Consider the following 14,666-nt stretch of genomic DNA (forward strand, 5'->3'; position numbering starts at 1 on the left):
GAGTATAATTTTTTTTTAAATTCCTTCTGTTTAAAGAATTTTAGAGAAATTCTGAGCCAACCATGGGTATATTGTTGTTACAAATGGTTTTTCTCACATGGGCTTGTGGAAAACAAGTAGAACATATAATTTCTCTTTTTTTTATTATTTCAAAACCAGAATATCACAAAACTAAGCATTAATATTGCTGATTGTACCTTAAGTAAATACAATCCCTGATGGAGTTTTGTTGATACCTGTTTAAAATTTTTTTTGTCTTAATGAAATACATATTGTTTGTGGGACAGCAATGAGCAACTATGACTTGAGTTATTATTTTTTTTTTTTTTCAATATTTTCTTTTTTCCAAACAATTTTTGTTCTCTGGTGACATTTGTGTTCCTTCCTAAGTGGCTGGCACTCTAGGTTGAGAATCCTTTATCCAAAGGGCACAGGTTTAATTTCTGGCATTAGCAGTTTATTTGGTTTGGGACAAAGGTCAGTGATGTAACTCTGTAAGTTCAGCCAGAATTGGCCCAAAGCCAGAACAGGTTACCTAGAGAAATCTAGGGTCAGTAAGCAGGAAGGACATGCAAAAGCATAGGATGACTGGCCCCTAGCTTCCTATTGCACTTCCTGTCTAAAGGATTACCTGGTCCTTTACTAGGCTTCTGACTTAGCCATAGGAGCTTTCTTTTAAACCCATTAAATGTAAGTACAAAGGAAGAAATGTCAGTTAGGTGGTCCTTCCTTTTCAATGAATTTTTGATCTACAGACAACAGTGTAGGTCATAAGAATTGGCTGGTGAATGTTTTGCAAGGTTTAAAAATTTAGGGCAATTGCTCAGGCTGGCAACTGAGCACAAAAGTAAAATTTTGTGAATGTTATATTTATGTCATGTCCAGAATTTTAAAGTTAATCTTCATTGTTTTTTTTTTTTAATTTCCATGGCCCTAGGACTTTAGTGTATTAAAACCTACCTATGTCCATCCATTTTGTTTTAAACAGAGAGGAGTTCTATGTTTCCTAGCTTCAATAAATTTATATGCAATTTTGAGACCAGGGTTACAAAGTAGGTCAAAACTTGCAAGTGGAACTATGATATGACTAATTAATTTGTAAGAAATGTACATCAATTTAAAGATTAAAAAATTATGTAGAAAACAAACAAGACAAATAAATAAAAGTATCCCTTTACAACCATTTAATTAAGTGTAACAAATGTAGATTATCCCTAAGATTGAAATGAACAAAGCTTCAATTATGAATCTGTTTTCTTTAAACAGACTGAAGGGACAAACCTCCAAGCTATGACAAATTCAATCTCACTTTTGATCTCTTTCCTTTTCAATAGGAACTTTCTTTGGATTTTTTTTCAACCAAGTAAAAACAGTAGGGACATGATCAGGTATAAGTTACCTTCCTCTAAGCCTACATACCCAGGGGAAAATTGTGCAGCTATACTAATAATTGGTAATTTTTTTGTTGTTCATATGTTTGATTTACAAATAAAGTGAACATACTCCTTGATGCCCTTTTTTATTTTTTACAAACATAATAAGTGCTTCAAGAACAAGTTTTTGAGCTCTTGAAAATGACCAAAGTATACTCAAATAGTTTTTGGTATAAGAAAGCTTAAAACATTGGTCTCAAACTTACTGTTTCATTATTAATCCATTTTTTACATGTTGTATAATCTATGAGCACTGATTTTCCACAATTAAGTTGGATTAATAAATTTTACAATATTATGCTGTATTTCTTCTTCTTTGAAGCCAAATTTTCAATTAAGGTATGTGTTTTTGGTCATTTTTGACAAAATAATGTATGTTTTTCACTGCCAAAATTTGTTAGGTTAAGTAAGGTCAAAAAGTGCTTAAACTTGAACTAGCAAAATAAGCAATTATTATATTTGTAAAGAACATACAAAAAGGCATCAAGTGGTATATTCACTTTATTTGTAAATCAAAATATGAACAACAATAAATTCACCTCTAACATGCCTAATTTGCAAACATATAGCCCAAATTATATATTTCCAATGATTTCTGCCACCTGCTACTTGTTTTTTCAGTTCTTGTTTTGCCACAGTTGCCTCAATTAACAGGTACAAGGATTGAGGGATAGATTGGCAGAATCAATAGAAAATATGTAATTTCAGCTATAGATTTCCATATTAGGAGGGTTGGGGCTAAAGAGAGCAGGGCTGCATGTAGAAAGCTATAATTATTATGTAAATTACAAAAAATCATCTTTTTTTAACAGGTTTTCTTCTATAGGTCTACAGGTCCTTCTCTTGGCTTATACCACATCAAGCATTATATAACCAAAGAAGAATAAGTAGCAAAAAGCTATATATACATAAGCACATGTTATTTAACAATGACTTCTCTAGTGCTTAACTATGACCCCTTAGTAATATTAACAAGAAACAAGGGTAAAACTGGTGCAAACAGTATTACTGGCTTTCATATAAAGTGAATATACCACTTGATGCCTTCTTATATGCTCTTTACAAATATAATAATTTCTTCTACTGCAAATTCAGATTTAAGCACTTTTTCACCTCTTGACCTCTTAAAAATGACCTATAAATGGAGTCATTACAAATCTGTAATAGTTTAGAAACAAATTTGGGCTATATATTTGCACATCAGGGGGGTGGAGGTAAAGCATAGCATATATTATATACATAAACTAACCATTGCTGTTTTTTTTTAATGTGTTTGGGCACATCAAATTTTAATGAAAAGAGAAATCACCAGTGCAACAGCACACACATAAAAAAAATTCAAGCAATGGTTAGTTTACATATTTAATATATGCTACACTTTACCCCCACCCCCTGATGTGCAAATATATAGCCCAAATTTGTTTCTAAACTATTACAGATTTGTAATGACCCCTATAGGTCATTTTTAAGAGGTCAAAAAGTGCTTAAATCTGAACTTGCGGTAGAAGCGATTATTATATTTGTAAACAGCATTACAAAAGGCATCAAGTGGTATATTCACTTTATATGAAACCCAGTAATACTGTTTGTACCAGTTTTACCCAATGGTAAAACTGGTGCAAACATAAATAGGTAACAGAAAAAGTGAAATTTAGTGTAAATGACAATCAGGAACTGGATCGAGGGGGCCAAAAACAGGGCTATATAATTGGAGTTCAAAGAACGTGGTGATTTTTTAGTGAAAAAAAAAAACACTTCCCTGGCTAATTTAGGAATTTCAATTAATTAGCCTACCAAAATTTTCCTATCCTATGCAATTGAAATAATTTTTCCTTTTCAGAGCATTAAGACAATTTATCACAATAAAAAATATCCAAAGTATCTTGAATGGAATGACTTAAAAAGGCAAATGACAACCACAATTTGAAACCTTACAATTAAACTTCTGGCCACACAAATTGTATTAGGCTACCCAGCTCTGAAATAATTGCTGAAGCTGTATTTGCCTGTAAAATTTGAAACAGGCCCAAAGTCCTAGCCTCTTCCTTGTCAAAACTTCACATAGCATTAAAACAATAATTACACGTGACCAATGTTGTTATTATTCGCAATTAATCTTGCCGTTTTAAGTGACACGTGGCCAGACAAGTATTTGTTGCTATCTTTTAGGGGTTAAACCTCGATTAATAAAAATCCCATTGGACAAGTAAACAAACGCACCCTTCGTGTTTGTTATCGCTCTCTTCTGCACAGGTTTCCCCAAATGCAGAAAATAAACGATTCAGCTTACGTAATCTGTGGCTTTATCAAAAAACCAGATACTTCGCAAATTTAAGCGGCAACACTGTATAGGTAAATAATGAAGAACGGGAAGATGTGCAATTCCCTGGAGAAGTGAAAATAAAGAGGGTGTTCCAGGTGAAAAATCAAGTAACTTTAAAGTAACTAGAGAAGTTACTTGAATTTTACATTCACCAGGAACGGCTTTTGAAGTAACTTAGGTCTTATTCAGATAGAAAAAAATATTACGACCAAGATTTTGATAACATTTGTTTTAGACTCATTTAGTCTGAATTTAGAATAACTTCCTGTGCATAAGTCCTTGTAAATGTAGCTAAGGCCACCAACCAGTAGAGGAAACTCTTAGAATATTTTGGAACTGATCTTGAAATAAAAAAAATTAGATACACTCTAGGGGTGTATGAATAGGATATTCTAGGCTAGTTGCATGTTTAAACTTGTTTGTCTTGGGTATAGTTTGAATAACATAACCTCTTTCCAAGATAGCAAAAAGTATCTAAACTAGAATTTTACCACAATTATCTTTTCTGCATTGTTTCCTGATTGATTAAGCTAGCCTAACCTATATCTTAAATTTAACCCACTGTATAAAATTGACCTACATTGTTCACAAAAAGAAAAGCAGAATGCTGCATTAATAACAATGCCAAATTCATTATGGAAAGGTATTAATTTTGCAATAAATCTGTGGGCATTAACCTAGATTTGGTTTAAATATCCTGTTTCTATATTAATTTCAGTGCATTAGTGTCTGAGATAGCATACAGTAGTGTTGATTATTGAAACTCTTTGGCTTAGGCCTATCTTTTTCTTACATTCAGTTGAACTATTAAGGTTAGAATTTTAGACTAGGCTAGTTAAAATTTCCAAATGATGGCCTTTTCACTAGGCTATCTTTAAAAGTATTTGAGCTTACTAAATTATTTTTTGATAATGGATCTGCATCAAATGAGAGGGATTTCCCCTAGATTTGGCAAAATACTTTGGGAATTTTCATTGAAATATATATATTTTGGAACATCCATCAAGGAACCCCCCTCCTCAGATTTTCAAAATACATTCCCTTCCCCCTCCCATTTACAGTTTTGTAAATTAGTGCCATTTGTGAATTAGCATAGCAGAAAGACTTTGGTTTTGTCCTGGATTTTGTTTTATTTTATACTTCACTGATTTCAGCTTATTCATAGAAAATTGTAAGGGTTTCATGTCTTCATTTTTATGGAATTTGTTTTTTTATTTATTTGCATAATTTTATAGTATTTGCTTATGAATAGGTTAAACTTGTATCAGATCAAAGGTATAAGCTATATAAAAAATGCCAATTTTTCATGATAATTAAAAATGTTTTCTTGGGCATTAATTTGTGAACACAGAACATTCTGTTGTTAGGGCAATATGATTTTCAGAAACTTGTGTAATAACCAAATCAGGCTCATACTTAGGCCCATGACCTAAACTTAACAAGAGAAATAAACAGAAACTTGTAGGTAGGATTTGATTTAGAGCAAAGTGGATGACATATATTTGAAATATTCAGTTCACCAAGTTTAACCTTTATAAAGCAGAGTAGTCACAACACAGTTTTTAGTTTACTGTATTGGCTTCTAATTAAATCTAGGCTTTCTTTGAGACCACAGTCCAAGATAAAAATGATTTATTCAAAGCCCAATAAAGGAACAAAATTTTACAGCCTCCATCAAATATTCCAAAATTTATGAAAAATATAGCATAGAGATGGGTGCATAAAAATTCAATGGCTGATTTAGAATTTTTCTGTGAAGGGAAATTTCTCTCTTCTGATGGCTGTTCAAAAACTGTTGTCTTTTTATAGGTAGAAAACAAAAATAACTGATCCTATAGACTTTGTATGCATTCCTTTCATCTCAAATACTTGATACTCTTCAAAACACTCACTATTATTTAAACAGATATCTTACAAAATCCTAAAATATCAAATAAATTCAAAAATTCAATAGATTATCTCAGCTAGAAACAATTTTAGATTTTACATTTTTACAGCTTTTTTCAAATCTTCATACAATGAACTCTGCCAGTGGTACATCAGAAATGCCACAACATTATTTAGTTCTACAGTTGCTTATTGATGAAATAATGGATACTGATGTAGGGTCAGATAAAAATGAAGAAAAATGGTGGTAAGTTGTAATATAATATTCAATTTAATCTTGCAAGTTATTATTTTTCTAGACACAATCTTGTATATTCAGGTATGGACAAGTTCCAAAGCTGCCAATAGCACAATTAAATAGAATTCCAAAAGCTGCTGACACTTTAGCAGCAACTGCCAAATAGCATTACTACTTAGCTACCCCATTTTCTCTATTGTGGGGTATATGTATAAATGAATGTTGGAGTGGAGACAAGTATTATGTTGACTAATAATTTGTAATTTTTTTTATTACATAGAAACAGTTTTTTAGGACCAAGAAAAAAGGATTCTGATTTTATTTAAAAATACATTATTTTGTTTTGCTACAAAGTCATTTATTGTTGTAACCTGCGATTATGATGTTATTCATCATCTTGTATACAAAGATGTCATCTTGTATACAATAATTGTGAGTCTTTATTTTGATGTGCATATTTGAAGAAAAAGTTTACCATATGTATAGACCAACTAACCCAATAGGAACATTTTGACTAAATACCTGACAGCCTGTACAACCAACAAGTCTCTTTTTGCTTCCTGGCTTTTGGCTATGGTCTGTTTTATGCTTTCTATTTAGCTAATTTTGTTTTGCTGGTTAAATAGCAGAAATATTCTTTATTTGACTATGTTTTTGAGTTTAGGCTATTTTATGTTTTTCATTTAGTTATTTTCTTTTTTCCCAAGAAAGAATGTTGGTTAAATAGCAGAAATAATCATATAGGCTACATCACCTATCACTGTCTTTGTACAATAAACTTCTAATTTCTTGGGATTAATTTTTTCAGGTTTGGCATTAATAAATTTACTCATAGATAACATTGGCCTCCAAAATTACAGTTTTGAAAATTCCGTAAAGTATTTTGCCAAGTTTCATGCTATTTGATATGTTAATTCCAATAATGGTTCCCATCATTCCCATAATGTCAGGATTTTCTTGAAAAATACATATTATTTTAAACAAAAACCAATTTGGAAAAGAATGATGTTGCCCAATTTCTTGTGTACTATCTGGTAACATTAGTTTCACCCAAAGCCAATTATTTGTTATTTCTTTATATTACATAGAAACAGTTTTTTAGGACTTAAAAGTTTCTGATTTTATTTAAATGGCCCTTGTGTTTCAAGAGTTAAAGAATTAAGACAAAAGGTCAAACTGTAGCATAAAGAGCAGAGTATTGTGGAGGGGAAATTAAATCACATAACTTTTCCTAGCTAGAATTTCCTCTTTGTGGAGAATTTTTACTGCAGAAAATTCTCCCATCAAATATTTTTTTTCCTCAGAAATGCATTGATAAGCATCTTATCACTTTGGTTATGGATGCAGTTGTTGGCTTGTTGCAAAATTACAAATTTCTGATGGAATGTAAACATTAACTTGCTTTTCTGATTTTACAACAAATTAGTGCAAACATAAATGCTTAGTTTGGTGGTGTCCATTGTAATTCTGAGTAACTTGCAATGTCAAGGATAATAACATCTTTGTTTTATTATACTTGACATCTAAAGTTTGTGTTTCCAAGATTTGTCAGGGGCTAGTAGCTACAGTAAATTCTTAAATGATTCATAAATGAGGGTAGCTTCCCCCTTCTTAATAACTCATTTTTCACCCTGAAGTTTTGAATATCTTATAAAAGTTTCTTAGGGGCCATTTTCACAAGGATTCAAGTTCAACTAAAATCCTTGTGAAACCAACAAAAGATGGATAAAATTCATCTTTTGTTCAACTTAGAGATGGGCTTCATAATCCAGTTAAAAATGCGGCAAAAACATAATCCATCTCAGTGATACCTTAACTCATATAGCAAATTTCAAGCAGAACTAGCTTAGCCTACTAGCAGTTGTCTTTCATTTTTGAAAAGGCCAGGCCACCCAAGCAAAGGGTGTATTGTCATTACAAATGATTTTGCTGAAATGAGCTGGTGGAAAACTATTAGGAAATGTAAGGAATCTAGTTTACTGTTTAGAGATTAGGATATCACAAAATTAAGCATTCAATATGCTTGTTTGTAAATCTTAAGTAAATACAAACCCTGTTGGAATTTTGTTGATATCCATCTCACAATTAGTGTGTCTAAAGAAAGTTTCCAAAAAGCATTCAGTTTTCAGCATGCATTTTATCTTTATTGATGGTTTAAGAAAGCAATAGATATACCTGCTGTAGTTGATTAGTAATAAATAACTTGCTGCCTTTCTGCATACAAATGTGCATTTTTATGTATAAAGTATAGCTTTTAAAGTCATTAATTCCTGAGAAGCCCCTTCTCCAGTTATGCCAGCTTTATGGGCAGTAAAGCCTTTTTCAAATAATCTGAAATAATTCTTTGGGGGTCCTTACCAGTGACTTTCCTTTCTACTGCAATTAGCAATGGGTGAAATATATTGCAGTCACTAAAAATTTGCAATCTTACCTATTTTACCACTATTAAGTTGCAAAAAGGGTGAACTAAATATTTACCATTGAATTTGCCACAACAGAAATTCTAGCTTCAAGAAATTCAATCATGCCTTTAGAACAAGGGATCCTAAGTTAGGTCAAACTCTTGAAAATGTGCTTCTAGTATAAGTAATTTGTAAATAAAAATTTGTATCTTACTAAAAATGAGACAAAAAAAAATCCTGCAGAAAAGAAACAAGACAGATTAATAAAGGAAGAAATACCATGGATGCCCATGAAATGTAAGATAGAAATGAACAAAACTTCAATTATGCATCTGTTTTCTTTAAACAGACAGGAGGAATAAACCTCCAAGCTTTGACAAATTCAATCTCACTTTTGGAACCAAGTATAAGACTAATTTTCAGGGAATGAAAACAGTAAATCCCTGGCTTTTCTATTGACACAGGCAGTGAAGGGAATAAAAACACATTTATTGTTCTGCCTATTTGTTCAACTTCTCTGTCTGTTCTACAAATTCTGTATTATATTTATTTGATAAAAAAAAAAGGCAAAATGTCATAGATAAGATTTATTTGCAAAAAAGCCTGCAGGCCATAGCAAACACATGCAACTTTATACAAGCACCTAATTCCAAACAACTTAAAAAAGCAAACAAACTTGCAAACAACTTAAACAAGCAAACAAACTTTCAAACACTTTATGAATTCAGAAACACCCATAAATAAACTCTTACCAAGCTAACTCCTCAAACTCGATTCCCTATGCTTAATCTCTAAACAAAGATTAAATAAAAAAAAACTAGTTTTTTAAACTGAAAGTAAGGAGCAATATTAAACTTAAAATGAACAGAAATTACTCCATATATGAAATGGGTTGTCCCCTCTGCAACCCCTCTCTCTTTACGCTAAAGTTTTTAATTGTTTTAAAAAGTAGAATTGTGGCAAAGAATCAAACTTTAGCATAAAGAGCAAGGAATTGCAGAGGGGACAACCCATTTCATATATAGAGTAATTTCTGTTTGTTTTACGCTTTAATATTGCTCCTTACTTTCAGTTTAAAAAACTAGTTTTTTTATTTAATTTCTGAACATTTTTGATTTTGGCTCTCCACACATAAATTATTAAAATGAAATTTGCATATTAATTTTTTGGCTAAACAGCTTTCTCTTAGTTTTGATCAGACGATTTTGAGAAATAAGGGGTGGGGAAGGAGGCCTAGTTGCCCTCCAATTTTTTGGCTACTTAAAAAGGCAACTAGAACTTTTAATTTTTAACAAACGTTTTTGTTAGTAAAAAATATACATAACTTAAGAATTACCTTACATAACAAACTTTTATACTCTTATATTTTTTTATTATGTATATGAGGGGGTTTGTCCCCTTGTTAATACCTCACCTTTTATACTAAATCTTAAGTTTTGTCCCAATTCTTTAAGAATGACCCCTGAATCAGAAAGGCTGTGGAATAAATAGTTGAAATTATCACCACTACTACTATATCATCTACAAATAATATACATGATACCCTGAACCAATCCAAAGATTTTTTCATAAAACTGTCTAAATCATTAACAAACAAGGAGAAAAGCTTTGGGGATAAAGTACATCCTTCTTTCACACCCAAATGAGACATAACTAGTCTAGAAAATTTCCCCATCACCTTTACAACAAACTTCACCCTCCTATACATAGCTGCTATTATTGCTACAAAACAAGACAGCAAGCCTATTTCTAACAGGCTTTCAATTAACAACCTCCTATTTACTGAATCAAAAGCACTTCTCAGGTCTAAAAAGATACAAATAGCCAACCATTTTTCCATCTCAATATTTCCAAAGTAAAAATATGGTCAATAGTGCTGAATGTCAATCTGAATCCCACTTGTACTGGACTCAGTATTTCCTCTTTATCTAACCAATCTCTTAGCCTAAATTCCAAAACCTTATTTGCATATTAGGGGAAGGGGGGTGCACTATATCAAATACCTAACCTAACCACCTTTATATATAAATATTAATTTAAATGTAATTGCATCATAGCTTGTTTCACAAAAGAACCTAACTTTACTTATTGAGTGTGTTCTGAATAACACACAAGTACCTAACAACCATATTGATGCATAGCTTAGATTTCTTGTTATGCATTGATGTATAGAATTCTTCTCAATTCCTATTTTGATAGATTTGCATAATTGCATAGCCTACTAGTTTTGACCCTATTTTCTAATGTAGCAAGAAGTTAGGCCTACTTAAAGAAGAAAAAAATTGTATGCTGATCAATGGTCAGCATTGCCAGCAAGTGATATCCTGATTCAATGTCTGTAGCTGGGAGTGTTACAAAACATTGATTCTTCATTTGAGTGTAAAAAACATCTGATTTTTCTTAAGTTTTTCCTCTAAATTTCTCCAGGTAGGCTAATCGTTATAGCTAGGTGTACTGTGGCTAAACTTACAGAGTCACATCATTGACCCTTATCCCAACCAAAATAACAGCAACACCAGGCCTTAAACTCCTAAGCTTAGGTTTTCAAGCCTGGAGTAGCCTACAAGAAACTTTGCTAGGAGGGCTCAAATGTATCTATAAATTAATATTAAAAAGTTGTTACAGGCTACCAATAAACTGCAAAGTTTTATGAAGCACTTCAATGAATTACAGGATTCAATCTAGCCAAGGCTAGCTTAAGTAATTATCATTGAATGTTTTAAATCAGCTCCCAGAGTAACACAGTGTTTCTTTCTGTCAAGTGGGATTGAACTAAGCTTTCTTTGAACTATATACATTTTTTTCTGGACAATTAGACCTATTACTCACTCTAGGCTATGCCATCTCAACAAAACAATTTACCACTGACTTTGGATAGGCTAGCAACTGTCCAAGGATTACAGGAATTTAATTAGAAGCTTCCTAAAGCAAGATCTGAAGACTTCATCCCCAACAAACTATTCAACCAAGCTTCTCTAGATATGCCCAGCAGATCACATTAATGCTTGAACTTTACCGATGAATTTTTTATTAAAAATCATTTTAAGGTCAAAATAAGATTGTTTACCATCACTGGTTCTTTGAACAATTGCAGTTCCATTCTCTTCCCTGCATAAAGGCTCATAGTCTTCCAAACTTTTGTGTGTCAACCATAATAAAAGTTTTATATTATTGTAGTGATGATAATGATGTTAAGTTACTTAACTAAAGATGCTCGTTAACTATCTTTAGCAAAAGTTACTGAAAAAGTTACTTTGAAGTAACTTTTCTGTCGTTCCAGCTGCTAAATAGCATCAGCTGGAACGGAAAAAGTTACTTTTAGTAACTTTTCCGTAACTTTTAGTTACTTTTTGTCTCAGCTGGAACACGCTCAAAATGAATTGCCCAAAAGTCTAAGTATATCAATCACAGCACTGAGGTAGGTCCCTTAAATCAACACCTAGGGTAACACAAGACCAGGGAAAATGCAAAAAACAAAGAAAAACAGTTTTATCTCACAGTTTAATACATATATATCCAGGGTTCAAATTTATACAGCCACATGGATTTGTTATTGCCATATGGATTCTGTCTATGAATATCCTGAGTATCGTCAATGTCACACTTAAGCCCTGTCTTAATTGATGTATTGGCTTACCTTTAGTTGGTAGATTAAATAAGGCGTGGTTTCTTGACTTAGATATAAAGAATTGTCAATTCATTCATATTAGCAAAATGATTCCTTGTCAATTCTATTTTCTTTGAAGCCATCTAATCCTCTTTGTAAGTAACGAGTGAGCTTTTTATTCATAGTGAACTAAATTTCAGCACCCATGCTTAGAAATCTGTGGCTAGTTAAGTATAACCTTTCCAATCAATCTCCAAAAGCCATAAGCCATCTGTGTGACGGACTTGTTGGTTTTAAGCTTGAAGATACAATTTTTATATCCTCCCTATATTAAAAAAAGCATACAACAGTTTTGAAAGATGTGCCACCACACTTAGATCCAGGGGGTGGAAGCCTTTCTACCCTTGAAGACTAGCTAACTTAGTTCTCCAGACACTTGTATAAAGAAGAAATAGATATGATGCCATGCAGCCAATAATAACCAATGAGCTATGCGAGAAACGGACAATCAAGATAAACTAATAGTTTTCACAATGCTGAATTTTATTCAAAGGAGTTTTAACATGGGAATTAATAAAATTTCGACACTTAATTTGATGTTTTTCTTTTTAAAGAATGGCCAGGAGTCAAAGAGACTGTAAGGTTCAGGAACGCTCATGCTGTAAAGCAAAGTTTTGCTTATGCTCAATTGCTGGAGCTGTTACTAAGAGATGGTGTGAAAGTCAAAAGATTTTTGTCTACAAGTTACAATCATTACAATTATGGGTGGCATAAATAAAGTGAAAAAAATCATTGAAATTACAATCTAAAATATCACAGCAATGGATTTATTGTTGCTACATCCAATTTTATTTGAGTATATTTAGGTTAGAAAAGTTATAATAGTGAACAAAAATGTTGCATAACTGTAAGAAATATATGATGGCAACAAATTTATTTTCTATAAAAGAAAAAAAAGAGGAAACATGGAAAGGATTTACATTTTGATTATCTCAGAATAGAACAATCATCACAGGATAAAAGAAAAAAAAAGAATTAGACAAGAAGTAGAGTAATTTTTTTTTTTGAATAATATACCTATCTATAAAAAACTCTTTCAATGATCATTTTCGGCAATATTTAAGAATACTTATTTTATTTTATTGTTTTATTTACTTTATTTCCCTCAAAAAATGAGGAGTACGCTACAATATAATAAAAAGAAAAAACAAATGATAACACTTACAATCAAATATTCATCCAACACTTAAAAAAAAAAGATACAAAAACACTTGCTAAATAGATTAGCCTATAAATCATGAAGAGCCAGAACTGTTACTAACAAACGGAAATAAATTGTGGCCTAAAAGGTTAATTTTTGCCCTATCTTCAAATGTTTTAGATTTTTTCTTTATTCTGTCTGAAATTTTTTCTTTTTCAGACTACAGGATCCTTCACATTAAGCTTTAAAACAATCTCAGTGTTACTAAAAGAAAGGGGGAAACCAAGTAAAAATTTACAAAATTTAAAATAAGAAACTTTAATGGGCGAAAGATCAGAAGGTCTGAAATTTCGGAAGAGGAGAGACGGGAACAATACATGAGGCAGAGCAACAGCGCTATACATACGTCCAAGGACGTCCTGACGGTAAAGACCCTGAAAACAAATTAAAAGACCAAATGCCTTGCGTAGTTTCATCTGAACATGCTGAACCAGGACTGGTTTGAAATCTCTTTTCGAAGCAGCATAAGGTAATCCCAAATAAGTGATTAAATTAAATTAAATACATTTCCTAAATTTTGAAAAAAATAAATTGATATGGCTCAAAATTCTACTCAAATAACAGGAATTGCATTTTCAGAACTAAAGGCAGAGACAAAGCAACTAGTAACTGAAAATTAAGGTAAAATGTTGTTTTGTCAAAATTTCAATAGGTATAGAACTGTCATGTAGGCTCATTTCAGGGCCCTCTAGAGGGAGAAGGAGTAGAGGTGGGTACTTTAAAATACCTTCCCAGGACATACTTTAGCCTGTAGACCCATCCCTGAAAGTTTCCTAACCTAAACCCTTTGCATGATAGCAAGAGGTCAATTAACTAGAATTTAACCTTTTAAAGTACCCACCTCCACCCTCCCTCTAGAGGGTCCTGAAATTTGCCTACATGAATTCACCTATTGTAATTTTGACAAAATGATATTTTACCTTAATTTTCAGTTACCAGTTGCTTTTTCTCTGCCTTTAGTTTTCAAAATGCAATTCCTGTTATTTGAGTAGAATTCTGAGCCATATCAATGTTTTTATTTCAAAATTTAGGAAATTTATTATAACACACATATACTTAAAAGTCATCAAAGGTCAGGACCCTCTAGAGGGAGGAGGAATAGAGGTAGGTACTTCAAAATACCTTCCCTGGACATGCTTTAGCCTTTAGACCCATCCTTGAAAGTTTCATTTTCTTAACCTAACCTCTTTCCAAGATAGTAAGAAGTCACTAAATTAGAATTTTACTGTAGGCTGTTTGCCTTATGAGTATAGGCTAAGATGTTTGAGCCTACCATCTCTGCAATTCAGTAGAGATATAAGCTATTAGACTTGTTAGTGCATTTTGTATTATTAAAGATGTTGATAATTTATCTTTTAGTGACTCATTTCAGTTTAGCTGTTATTCACCCACACAGCAGAACTGTTAGGCCTGTAGATTTAGTGATTTGCATATCAAGAAGGAACCACTCTAAAATTCTGAAGATTTATTTTTAAATTTAGGCTTATATCATCCCTAAAAGCCCATAACTTCACT

The 14,666-nt window shown here is 32.0% G+C and overlaps 1 protein-coding gene across 3 annotated transcripts in view; it reads left to right on the plus strand.

The window, feature by feature from the left end:
• Positions 1-3,772: 3,772 nt before the first annotated feature.
• Positions 3,773-14,666, plus strand: part of LOC136025898 (putative TrmH family tRNA/rRNA methyltransferase YacO) — a 34,585-nt gene continuing 23,691 nt past the window's right edge. Inside the window, exons 1-2 of one of the 3 annotated variants that reach the window (XM_065701949.1) lie at positions 3,773-3,835; positions 11,656-11,701. The gene's annotated coding sequence lies outside the window, so the exon portion shown is untranslated. Of the gene's footprint in view, positions 3,836-11,655; positions 11,702-13,496; positions 13,621-13,791; positions 14,256-14,666 lie in introns of those variants that run through there. The other 2 variants (XM_065701951.1, XM_065701950.1) reach the window with 2 other exon arrangements.

Source organism: Artemia franciscana, chromosome 4, assembly GCF_032884065.1.
Source record: "Artemia franciscana chromosome 4, ASM3288406v1, whole genome shotgun sequence".
Classification (NCBI taxonomy): Eukaryota; Metazoa; Arthropoda; class Branchiopoda; order Anostraca; family Artemiidae; genus Artemia; species Artemia franciscana.